The 13,798-nt window shown below is 42.4% G+C and overlaps 1 protein-coding gene across 1 annotated transcript in view; it reads left to right on the forward strand.

The window, feature by feature from the left end:
* The first annotated feature begins 4 nt into the window (after positions 1-4).
* LOC146548168 (ribonuclease inhibitor-like) overlaps positions 5-13,798 on the forward strand; it is a 343,680-nt gene continuing 329,886 nt past the window's right edge. Inside the window, exon 1 of the mRNA XM_085266265.1 lies at positions 5-105. The gene's annotated coding sequence lies outside the window, so the exon portion shown is untranslated. The remainder of the gene's footprint in view (positions 106-13,798) is intronic.

Here is a 13,798-nt window from a genome sequence, read left to right on the forward strand (position 1 = left end):
TCTGAGACAGCTGGACCTGAGCGACAACTACAACCTGCAGGATCCAGGAGTGAAGCATCTGTGTGGTTTCCTGGAGAGTCCAGGATGTAAACTTGAAACTCTGAGGTCAGTCAGCATGTTTTAGTTGTGCTGAGATGAATATGATGTGAAAGTTGTGCTGACACTAAACTGCAGACATCAGGCTGATATTATACTGATCCACACTGAGGATCTTCATGGTAAAGTCTGTTTTCTTCTTCTCTGGTTTAGTCCATTGACTGCAGCAGAACAATGTTCACATTTCAAACCTTCAAAGAAGAAGAAAAATCCTCCACTGGAAAATTCACTGTGAAACTCTCAAACTCTTCATTGCACCTTAAAGTCTGTCTGACACTGAAAATCAAAGCAAAATGTGCGTTTGCTTTACAGACAGCAGTCCAACACAAACATACACACATCATCCAAAACACAGTCCAACATCCAAATCTCCTCCACTGCCAGCATGAATGATGGGAAAGAGAAGGAGGAACACTCTGACATTCAGGGTTAGAATGAGTTTCATCAAGCAGACTGTGAAGATCAAAGCTGCATTAGAAAGCTTACATGAATGAATGAGTGGACAGAAGTGGACAGAGATCATCTGAAGCACTTCAAAGGCTTTAAATCAGCACACTTCTCTTTATTCTTTATCAACTCTGTTAGTTTCTCTCAGTTTTCTGTGGAATGAAGCTAACAGCAGGCTAATAAGATGCTGACCAATAGGTTTCTATTAAAGGTTGTAATTTGTATATGAAAAAGTGCTTTGGCTCAGCAGGGATCAGCTTACAGGTAGAATACAGCTGCTGGATGGGATTAGCATGTCATAGCTATCTACCAAACTGCTAACTGGGGGATTTCAGGCCATCTATGGATCATTTTTGCTAACTGTTTATTCAGCTTAGGCTCACAGGGCTGCAGCCTGTGCCCTAGCTGTCATAGGGCAAGAGGCGTGGTCCACCTGCACAGGTGAGCAGTCCATCACAGGGCCAACAGAGAGCGACAGAGAAGCACTCCCTCACATCCACACCTACAGCCAATGTAGAAGCACCAATGAACCTAAGCAGCATTTCATTGGACTGTGGGAGAACATCCAACCTCCACAGAAAGGCCCAGCTGACCAACAAGCTTCAACCTACAACCTTCTTGCTCTAAGGCACTAGTGCTAACCACTTTTGCCCATTTCAGCCCAAATCCTGCATCTTCCTGTTTCTGACTCCAGGCCAGCTCCACTAACACTTTCTCATCAGACACTGCCACCTAGTGGAGGAAGTCTTAGTTCCATTTGAAGCTTCAGATTACAGTTAGTTCCTTTACAAAGAGGTGGAGGTGGTGGGGCCACAGCACCATCATCACTGAGTGCCATAGGACACTTAACCTTTGTTTCCATATGCTGGGAACTTGCTGTTGTTCCAAGGAGGACTGGAAAATGTGTGAAAATCTCCCAGTCAGTTCCTCACAGCACACTTCAATCATTTCCCTCCCACAGCATCAGGACCAGGGCTTTTTCTCTCTTTGGTCCCACTAAGAGATTTCCACACAAACACCTCATCAGTGGGACTCTCAGAGCTACCAGCCCTTTGCTACAATCACAAAGCTCTTCATTGAAATCAATGATATCAAAGCTGGAATCAAATGAGTCCAAGTCTTCTGCTGATTCAGCATCACATTCATCTTTGCTCCTTGTTCTGCATCCCCACCATGGACTTCATTCCTTTCCAAGCCAGCCTTGAGTGTCCTTTATTCAGCTCATCCTCTGCTTTACTTTTACACCTGGTTTTAGCTGCTTTATCTCTCTTTCAACAGGTTTCTGTGCCTCAATCTTTTTCTTCTCTCCCTCATAACAAGACAGCTTCTTCTGCCTGAGAACATGTTGGAGTGATTTACTAATCCAGGGCTGCTTATTGGGGAAAATACTTCCTGTTTCCAAAGTAATCCCCATTTTTCCCAGAAAGAAATGTCAGTAGAAATCGATGATCTAAGTGAGAACATGAGCCTTTAAAAAGTCCCAGTGGGTGCAGTCAAAGCAGTCCCTCAGTCCCAGTATAGAGTCTTTGGTCCAGACTGGAACAGCTGTGTGCCCAGTTTGAGCTCTCTTCAGTGCTGTGACCTGACAGACCCAGAGGGGCCATCACATCACATTTAGAAGCTCCCCTGATGGAGCCACAACACATGTCCAATACTTAGTCTGTCTTGTTGGACCAACTGGAAGAAATGATTCAAGGACTTAGTCACAGAACAGAGATTCAAATCTCCAAAATCCAACTGGCTGCATCAGGACATATAGTCTGAAACTCTGCACAGTTTCCTGTTTGAAGCTGCTTCCTGTTGGCTTCAGCTGTTTGGAGTTTCCATTTTCTAAACTTCTACATTCTGAACCTTCTTCAGCTCTGAACAGATGATGAAACACTGAATGATTTCAAGCACTTTGTCTAATAAACTTACATCTTTCATTCTTTATACAGATTGTGGAGCTGTGGTTTGTCAAAGATCAGCTGTGATTATCTGGCAGCAGCACTGAAGTCCAACCCCTCCCATCTGAGAGTGCTGGAGCTGTATGGAAACAACGTGAAGGATCCAGATGTGAAGCAGCTGTCTGATCTTCAGCAGAGTCCAGACTACAGACTGGAGACTCTGAGGTCAGTAGAGTGATGGAGTGAGTGGGTGGTGCTGTCAGCAGTATTGTACTAAACACAGTCAGTATGAAACAAAGATCCAGTGTTTCCTGTAAAGCTGCAGCTTCTCAGTGAAGCTGTGAGAGGAGAACGGTGACAGGCTTCAGGATTGGACACAAACACTTCCTGTTTTTCACCCTTATGGTCACCATAGTAACGGCTGACACGCTCTGATCAAACACTGTCAACAGCCAATCAGCTCTCTGAACAAAGCAGCACGCAGACCAATGACTGCATTGATTTCCAAGTTTAAAGCAGTGAAGAACACAGTCTGTAGGTGAGGAAGAATTTAGTGAGAGCAGATGTTTGGATGGAATTCCTCCAGTTAACAGCTGGAACCGTCCATCTGGATTGTTGGGCTTGTTGTTGGGGTTCCTACAGAGCTCAGAGTGGACACACCAAGGTTCTTCTAATGAATGAAAGTCCAAACTCAAACTAGGAGGGAAAAACATTTTCAGCAACTTCAATAAAAATCCAAAGATTAGAAAAAGTGAAGCAACAATGAGTCCTAGTACAGTCCCAGCACTGACGTCCCTGCTGCTCTTTATACTGGATGTGCTGCATCACTGACTGACAGCTGATGAAGAGTCTCTGGAAACACTCGTTTATCCCCTCTGCTCTTCCTCCTTCTCTCTGCAGGTGGAGGTGATGATGGTAAACAGGACGGTGTGTGTGCTGAGAGAGGAGCAGCTGTGTCCTGATGATCCAGAGAGGTTGAAGCAGCAGCAGCTTGTGTGTAGAGACGCTCTGACTGGGCCATGTTACTGGGAGGTGGAGAGGAGAGCTTCATCCAGCAGTGACTGACAGAGGAATGAAGTGCAGATGACTGTCAGTGCTGCAGAGTGAACTGCTCTGAGAACAGCTCCACTGTCAGACACAATGTAGAGTCCAGCATCAGCCCTGTGTGTCCCTCTGGATCTGACAGAGGATCATCAGTGTATCTGGACTGCTCTGCTGCTGCTCTGTCCTTCTACAGTCTCTGCACAGTCTCTGTCTCACTCTGGAAAGATTTTACAACTTGTTGTAATTACAGAACGTTAATATAATATTCAAACATGTGATCTTCTCTTTATTTCTGAATCTTTACCAAATAAAGAAAAACCAAACGAACAAACAGAAGCTGTCGTGTCCTTTTTCACCACATCTGTGAATCTTTTCTGTGTTTTTCCTCTTTTCCTCCTTCCTGCAGCTCCATCTTCATCATTCTGTGTCCAGTATATGTGAACACGTCCAAAGCATCTGAGCCTCATGTTACCCGTTTGTGTGAGTTACGCCTGTTGTTGTGTTGTGGTGTATAAATAAGGGGCAGGAGACAGCGCTGGATCTCTGAGTTCTTTACTCTCAATTTCTGCAACATCTGCAATATATAGAAATGCAAACCTGTGAGCTGTGTGTGTTGTGCGTCTGCTCGGCCACCTCTCCTCCGGCCGTGCTGGAAGCAGCTGTGCGTTTGACAGTTTTATCGACTCGACAATAATCGAACAAATTAAATGTTCAAAAATATCAACTTAAGCACTTCAAAGTCAACAAAAAGCTTAAAACAATGAAATAATATTTCACTGAAAAAACAACAGCTCATAAGAACGATACACAAAATAATACAGAAACAAACAAATAAAAGTTATTAACCAGGATCCATGTTTTTGTCACAAACACTGAATCAGCTGATTCACTCTTTATGTTTCTGAGTTTGTTTTGTGATTATAGTTCTGGTTTCTGTTTCTGTGTCTTCACTGTGTCCCACGTCTCCTTACTTTGGACTCTGTGTTATATTTCCTGTTTTACTTTGACAGTCCTGTGTTACTGTTTCCTGTCTCGTGTGTGTAATTGGTCCCAGCTGTGTTTCCCTCCTGTCTCCCGTTCCCTGATTACTAAACTGCGTCCACGCCGCCGGCGCTCCTCTCCACAGCTGGATTCCAGGATTTCAGAGCATCCAGCTGTGGTGAGTGATGGAGACACTTTCTCTGCTCCCTCAGTAATCAGGACAGTTTATTGAACATCAGAGGAAATAAAGGACTGTTTTTCACCTGCCCGTTCTGAACCTGGACATTAAAGACTGCTGGCTTCAAGGACATTAATCCCAGTGTCAGCCAGCCAATAACAGCCTGTGTTTTTCAGCTCTTTAGGAGTCAGAAATGAGAAAGACACAGACTGCTAACCTCTCCCTGCAGGAAATAAGCTCCGCCTCTTCCTGTCCTGTATATGAGTGATTCTGACATGAGACACAATGAGTTTCCTGTTTATTGTGACTTAAAGCGAGCAGCAAAGACACTAAACTGTGTGTTTCCAGCTGAAGCTGCTTTTTGTGTTGCTCCCACAATCCTGTCTAAAACAGTCAGTGAGGAAAACTCAGTTTATGCTTCCAAGCTCATTGTGAGAGGGCACATTGTGTTCCTGCAAGTGCTGATTTTGTCTGCATCCCTGAGTTTAGTGAGCTGCCTCCAAGGACTTGTGAAGCCCAGTGTGTTAAGGCTGCATCTCCCAGATGTTTCCACCTTTCCAGCACAGACGATAAATGTTCCCACAAAGGCTCAAAGACTGTTTGATTTTCTGAGTGTTGGCCTCAAGAGATTGCTCAGTGAGCACCTGAGTGTTTCTGGGACATCGGACACTAACTGGAACTTCAAGTCTGGTTCTGAAGCTGCACATGCAAAGACTGTTTCTGGTTGTAGAGACCTGGCTGTTCCAGGGATTGTAACCTCCCCAGAGGCTGAGCTGCTGACCTCAGCTGACTCTGGAGCCTTGAAGGTAACTAAGTTTGCACCGCTCGGGTGAGCCATCTCAGCTGCAACAGCCTCCACAGAGAGCTCACGCAAGCTTACCCAGCCTGCTGAGGATTTTATGCTGCTGCAGCCCAAAATGGGCTAAAATCGCCCCTGTTAACAAATAACAGCCCAACAGTAACTTTTATGCTTATTGTAGCTGTTAGCTAAAAACACTAATTTAGCTTAGTTTGCCCTGAATTCAGCTTTAACAGACATGATCGACTGTTTCCAGTTAGGGTTGCCAACCGTCCCTTAAAATACGGAATTGTCCCGTATTTAGAAACAAAAGTACACGTCCCGTATTGAGCTAATAAGGGACGCACTTTGTCCCGTAATACAGTGAGACTCAAAAGTAGTCTATAACTTTTAATGGAATTAACACTTTGTTTGAAAACATAATTCCCAGCCCCTCTCCTGCTTTGTGACCAATGAGCTGACAGCACACTTATCGCACACTGTTTGCCCAGCTTTATGCTGGGCAAACAGTGTGCGATTTTTTTTTTCAGTCACGTTATTCAGCTCCTGCTCAAACTGCACGATTGACTCGCAGGGGTTAGAAGTTGGTAGGTCACGATGCAGGTCTCACACTATACGGCCCGATGCTCTGATGCGACCTGAGTGCTCACACTGTGCCTCCATAAAATGAAGGTTATAGCAGAAAATCTGTCGCTCTCTGTCTTTCACTCACACAGACACACCACCACCATCAACTTTGCTAAATTGCTAATGAAAAACATTGATCAGGCAGCTGTGATTGAGCAGCAGTGTAAATCCAACTATTTTCACGGTTGTTGTGGTCGTGATAATTTTGTGAGGCCACATCGAAAAGGCTCGGATGAGCTTTCCAAAGTTCTACAAGTTGTGCCTCCATCGCTTGTGTCCAGATCACACGCTGCACAGCCGCGCTGCTCCGTCTTTTTCACCGACGTTTACGTGTTTGCGCGTGAGCAGTGTGAGCGGCTCACGAGCGATTGATGATCGGGAGCTGCTCGAGGTGTTAATCGCTTCTCGTTACCCCACGTATACTACACGACGCACGACGAAGGCCAAAAAACAGTCCGATCACCAAAACGGTCGCACGACTCAAAAATCGGCTCAAAATGGGCCTAAAACCGCACAGTGTGAGCCCAGCATTAGAGCAGCAATGTTTGTTCCCCTCAGAGAAAGGGAAGAATGGGAAAAGGAAAACACCTGGCTGGAAAAAGTTAATATGGGCATGTGCAGTGAATATCAGCGCTATGTGGCCAGAAGTGTGATAATATAACTTATTTTGTGTAAGAAACAACTGCAAGGATAGATGATTACAACAAATTGATGACTAATACATAAAAGTAATACATAGATGAATAATGATGATGAGTTAAGATGCGTAATCATGGGAACAGGCGGGTTTACAAACAGGAGCAGCTGATTAGCATTAGAAAAGCTGAAATAATACCTCAACTGAAGCCAATTGTACTAAATGCACTAAATGTGCACTGTTACAAGAATATTTTTCTTTCTATTGTTTTCTATTATTTTAAGTTAAGCAGGACAGAGTTCTTTTAAAGAAAGATTTACTTATATTCTCAAAAGTTAAGCATGACAGGCTTCTGTTTAAGAAAGAGACCTGTTTTACTGTGTTAATGTTGTCATTTTGAGCTACAAAAAAATGGCTAAATGATCATTTGTTTCACATGTGTTCATATCACAAAGAATAGAATAGGATTTAAGTAGAACATATCTACTTAAATCAACTTCAAGTCAAATGGTTAAAAAAAAGAGCTAGAAAATTCACCACACTGGGAAGGGTGAAGACAACTGGGTCGCCTGGCCCTGGCCACGAGGTGTCCCTTATTTATTTTTCAGGAAGTTGGCAACCCTATTTCCAGTAGAATTCCTCGTTGTCATCTTGTTCCCTCTCAGAGCCCCGTATGCTTGCAGAGTAGGGAAATGTGCCAAAGAACGTCCAAAACATTGCATTTTAGGTTTATTTATGCCTTACACACAATCCCAACTCTTTAGCTAACTTAACAACTTTGGCTAAAGTCTATAGTTAGTCTTACTCGTTTGTACAACATTTCTGGATCGCCACTGTTTGAAATGATATGACATATGACTCTCACTGAAACAGCAAACTTTGTAGAAAACACAACACTTCTGATTCTCTATCTAGCTGTTTGGTCACAGCTGTAGATTACATTATAAGTGGTTGTTCACTCTTGTCAATAATTACATTTCTAAATTCTATTTGTGCAGTTACATGTAAACAAAGTCCAATATTGTATCTAAATGATTGTGTTATGGTGGGACAGTTTCCAATTTTGTTGTATTATTGCACTAGGTATGACTGTGCAAGAGTTATCTTATCTTCCTTGCTTGCACCACACTCTTTGCAGAAATGGTGCACAGCAGCACTGCATCATGTTATTGTGTTGTATAATATACCAGAACTAATACAAAGCAATATCCATGTACACTATAGGTCCATGCCAATGTGCCCAAATGGGACCTCCATAAATGGTAAGGGGCGCAAAGGCACTTTAAGACCAGTGGGCACACCGTCGGTGCACATCCGCTCGGATGCTTTTTTCTATTCATTTATTTCCCTGTTTATTTATCGATGCACAAAAGCAATTATCTCAGAGACACCATCCTCTTAACAGAGACTCAAATCAGGAACCTGCAGATTATTAGTCAGCAGCTTTAACTTCCTGTCTTTGTCTCACTAAACCTTCCACGTGGAAACTTGAGCTGCCCACTCAAGCACAGTAGGCTTTAACTGGCTCTGCTCAAGTCACTTCAGTATCTGAGAAACTGTCTCGATGCATGCCAAAGAACACTTTGACAATACGCTTGTGTTGAGTCAAATCCACCACAAGCATATTCTATGGCAGTTTAATTCCACTCCACATAAAAATAGTCACGTATTATTTCCCCCCACCACACTTCCTGCCAGTAGCTGGTGCCCCCACCCACAGTGCATTAGTGGTTCTCTGTGTTTAGTGGCTCACTCTGGGCGGCTGCTCGGTGGGGCCCGGCCCCCTGGCTCTGTTGGGCCTGTGCTGCGGGTGGGGTGCCCTCAGGTCTCGGCCCTCTGGGCCCATTTACTGCTCAGTAACATATCTATTATTTACTACTACTTACTAGCCTACTTACTGCATATTATTGGTTGTTGCTGTGGGTTCCCCACTGTGTTGGTTTTTCCTTGTGTTTTTCAGCAGATGATGAAATAGATTTTCAGTATTTTTTCTCTCTTCCTCTCCATCTATTTCTCTTCTTCTCTATTTTTCCCTCTTCTTCTGTTAACTTTCTCCCCAGCTTATCTTTTTTCTTCTTTCCTGACCCCCGTTCTGATTCTAATGACTCAAAATAAAATAAAATCATCATCAAATTCTTTTTTTTTTTTTTTTTTTTTTTTTTTTTTTTTCTGGAAGTGACATCAGAAACAGCAGCATGTGACATCACGTGATGGCGGAGCTTCAGTTCATCCTTTGTCATCCTTTCAAAGAAAACCAAAGGGGAGAAGAGACGGTGAGAAGGGGGGGAAGAGAGAAAAAACAAAAACAAAAAAAAACAACTCCTGGGTCACCTGTATGGAGAGAAAGAAAAACAAAAAAAACAGGGGAGACAGCAAACAACAAAGAGCAACATAATAATAATAAAAAAAAAGCACCATCACAATAAACTAGCTAGTCATAGATATCAATAGTTACTAAATAGTAAACGATATTGTGCAGCACGCAAGATAGACAGTGCACAGTGTGCTTTGAGGCAGCAGCCAAGAAAGCTGTAGTCCGCGTCTATGAATACCCATGTGTACACCTGTGTGCATACCTGTGTGGATCAGCATGCTTGCATTCCAAAGGTTTCTCCATGTAATGATCTGCTAGAGAGTGTGGGGAGCCACAGCCCTGTCCTCTATGGTATCAAGCAGGTATGGAGGAGATCAAAACTCCAGACATCCAGAGGCCCCCAGAACACAAGAGACCATGGAAGACCAACAGAGGGGCAGCCGCGCCACTGTCCCAGTAAGAGCTGAGGAGAGTCCCAGATGAGGGCTCATTCAGCAGCTGCGGAGCAGAAGCCAGAAGCCAGCCAGAAGCAGTGACGCGCCCGTGAGCTCCGCCGGCAGCCAGCTGAGCCTGAGTGACCGAGCCCCAGGCCGAGAGGCCGGGGGCACCCCACCTCCGAAGTGGCCCGAGCGAGCCCCAATAAGCGGCCGCCAAGGAGTGAGCCGGTGTGTACCCGGATGCCCACCCCCAGATACAAAGAACCACCAACGCACCGATACCTGAGGGAGTCCGCCACCGGCAGGGGAAGTAATCAAGTGGACCAGTATAGCAAAAACCATAATGGTGGCAGAGGCCACAGAGCCAAGTGGAGGATTTTCAACGTTCAAACCAGATAAAAAACAGAAATTAAATGGTGTTAAAAGCCATGAATTCAGGCAATTCATTCACAACATCATTACAAGTTTTACTGGACGTTAATATTTTTCTCTTTTTTCAGTGCAAAACAAACTAACAGTACACATGATGCTGGCAAGTTAAAATGTCAGTGTCTTTTATAGATAGCATGTCTAGCATCATAGTTTTATAGATCACGTAGTCAGGATAAAAACTCCATCTCTGATTATTATTGTACATGACTGTGACATGCAGCGGCCTCAGCATCATGATGAAGGCGACCGGAGGAGATAGTTTGGTAGACATCGATGTTTTGCCGATGAAGGCTCATGTAGCGGTCCTCTTTGTCCTAAACAACAATTTACACTGTCATTTACATTTAATTAAAGTGCAGCTTAAAAACAGACATAATGCACTGCAGCCTCGGCACAATTAAGTGTAAAACAGAACTATGGAAAACTCACAAACATCTGGCGAGTTTCAGATCCTGTTAAGTTAGTTAGACCTGATCTGTTTTCTCTGTTAGGATAAAAACATCAGAGGTCATGGGGTGAAAAATACCTCAAAAACAAGACTAGCTATGTCTACAACTAATGTGTGGTGTTTTAAAAGAACCTATGAGATACTTTGAACACCACAGTGGCTGCTGTATGCAGTAATGTGCTCAAGTGATTTCAAAGGGTCATTTCATGAGTTTAAGTGCGTCAGTAAAAGTTTTCACCTGCGAGGATTTCTCCTCAGGCTGTAACCACAGGTTATCACAGCCACACTGATGAGTGAAGCAGCAGCAGAAATGATGGGAACTGTAGCCATGAACTTCATGCCAGAAGAATCTCCATCGTCTGTTGAATGTTGCCACACACACACAAAAACGTCATTTTGAAAACATGAAAAGTCACGAAATTTGCATTAGCCTGTTATATTAAAGTGGAAAATATGTTTATCTTTTCATTACATTAGAGTTACAATTGCATCATTCAAACATTTCACTGATGAAATAACACCAAAGTTGTGATTGGAGCAGTTTTATAATGAAATTTTAAACAAATTAGCCAGAAGAACAGCTTAAAAACATTCCAGATGTTCATCTCCTGACTGAAACCTTTCATTAATCCGCTGCAGGCGGGAATGACGACCTCAAACCATGTATGACAGAAAAGAAAGTGTTAACGCAGTTCCAAACATCCACCTTGAATCTGCGGTGTGGGTATAAATAGAAAATGTTTTTACCTCTCACAGTCACACTGAGATGGAGAACATACAATCCACCACGAAATCCACACTCACAGGTGTAGTTCCCACTGTCTTCAGATGTTAAGTTGAGCAGGTGGAGAAACACAGTCTCATTTTCTTTGATCAGTGTGAACCTGGAGTCACAGCCATGAATAAAGCCTCGGTCGTAACGATAGAGCAGACGACACTGTTCTCCTCGGCTCCTCTCTGTGCTGATCTCACACAGTATCATCACAGTAATATTCAGAGTTGTTTTGCTGCATATTTGAGTGGAATCGGGTTTCTTTCCAATTGTCTTCACAAGAGTCTCTATAAATTGTTCCAGTTAAAATGAAACAAAATCGGGATTATAGTTTCTATATATTTGTTGTTGTGGGAAAATCAATCACATATATTATTTCACTAACCTAACTAAAGCTTTCTTCTTAAACACCTGGCTTTACAGCTTTTCTTTTTTAATTATATATATTTACCTTCACTGCTAAAAACCACAAGCAGAAGCAGGAGAAAGCAGAGTTTCCGTGCAGTCATGCTGGTGAGGAAGTAACTGTGGCTGACAGTGTGAGGTAGACTATAGTGAAAGCAGGAAGACTTGCACCCTCCTTATTTCACCTCTTGTGTCTACACTGAAACTTTTACTATGTCTAAAATAGAAGTACATAAAAGTGGAAGGACAGTAGAAGGTAAACCACCAACATTGTTTAAGCCAGACTGATCTCTCTGTTTATCTGGATGGACATTGTGTTCAAATTATGATGAGATGTTTGTTCAAAAACAAAACTAGTCTGATACAAAGAGTCATGTTTGCCACAGTTTATTGTGTTTGTATTGTATTAAATCTGAGAGCCTGAGTTGGAGTATTATGACTGAATGGTCTCCATTACTGGGAAACAACTATCCAGTGTGAAAAGATGGACGTTTATTATAATATATGAATATTATTATATTAGTATGTCACCTAAAGTTTTATATACTTTAAAATGTTTCATAGAGCTTTATTATCCACTCCCACAGTTCCTGTGCTTCTTGCTGAGCGTGTCTTGTTGTCGTGTTGATGGTTCACTGAGATGATAGTCTGGTAGGAATCACTCGATGGCTGCTGAAGGTTTGTATAGGGCTGATCTGGCTCATCGTCATCCTTTAGAAAAGTGAAATATTTTAGGTATTAATCAAGTTCAACCCGGTCTACCCACACACTCTATTGATCTTTAAATCTCTCCATCTGTTGCCTGGATTATTTAATGTTTCTGCTCATTTCTGTAAGAGCTTCTTCACAAAATAAAGGACACTGAAGTTGGCACTAATAGTATTATAACACTAATCTGTAATTATCTATATAAGTAACATCCTAAAACATAAATGTACATGTTTTATGTTTACTGGCAAACTTTTAACTAGCTGCTGTAGATCGTAGCAATAAATTGCTCACCAAACCGTTGGGATTTTCAGGTACAGACACTCCAGATGTTCCTGACCTTAAGCAGCCACGTTGATAAGAAAGGATGTCAGCATTAGTGTAACACTATTCACATTCAAACAGAGAAAAATCAAGTAAGAACATCTACATTTATATTATCTTCTCTCTTAATAATGATAATTATTTTTGGAAGGATAAAAAGTGTTCATTCTAGACATGATGTTTAACACACACCGAATTCTCATTTATTGAAATGCGATGTTTCCTTTTACTTTCTCTACATCTATATCATCTTTGAATTACTGCAGCAAAAATAGTCTCACCCATTACTTTTCCTCCAGTAGATAAATCCCACGAACACTCCAGTTATAAAGATGATCACAACACCGGGCAGATAAACGGAAAAAGATTTGTCTGCTGAAGTGTGGGCCTCGTTTGTGTCTAAATCATTGAAAAGATGCATTTGTCAGTAAAATCATTTACTTTCATTTCCTGGAAATCAAAACACAAATCAAACACAGTTTACGTCTACTGAAACTCTGAGTGAAGTAATGAAACCCCAGTTTTATAACCACAGAGCTTTAAATATTGTCACTGTGCTCTTTTCTTTTGTCTTCTTCTTCTTCTTTTGCATCTTTTCTGAATATTACTATGAACTGAAATTGGTCCAGCTGCTTATATACATTCACTGGCCACTTTATGAGGTATACTTGTTCAGGGTGTAACACAAATATTTCAGTGTTCATTTCATTTGTCAATCACATGTCAGCTTCATCTTCCTGGTTAAATAAAGGTTAATAAAATAATAAAATGTCAGCAAATCAATGCTCAAACAGAGCAACATGGCACATGTTACTGGTCCCAGTGCTTCACAAACTGCTGATCTGCTGGGATTTTCCCACACAATCATCTCTGTTCACAGACAATGGTCTGAAAAATAGAAAATATCCAGTGAGCTGTGATTCTCTGGGTAAAAATGCTGTTTACACATCAAACCTTGAGGCAGAGCGGACCACACTGGATATCACTGCTGTCCTCTAACAACAGCAAGCTGAGGCTACAGTTTGCAAGTCTGGACAACAGAAGACTAAAACAACGATGCCTTGCCCGATGAGTTGATTTCTAACAGTTCAGACTGCTGGTGGTGTAATGCTCTGTGGGGGATTTTCTTTGCAAACTTTGGACCCTGTAGTAACCACTGAGCATCATTTAAACACCACAGCCTGCCTGAAGGTTGTTGCTGACCACATTCATGTCTTTATGCCCAAAAAATACCCATCGTCTGATGGCTGCTTCCAGCAGGAT

The sequence above is a fragment of the Mchenga conophoros genome, linkage group LG23 (assembly GCF_057382185.1).
Source record: "Mchenga conophoros isolate Kocher_MC1m ecotype Shallow Benthic linkage group LG23, M_conophoros_male_GT1.1, whole genome shotgun sequence".
Taxonomy (NCBI): Eukaryota; Metazoa; Chordata; class Actinopteri; order Cichliformes; family Cichlidae; genus Mchenga; species Mchenga conophoros.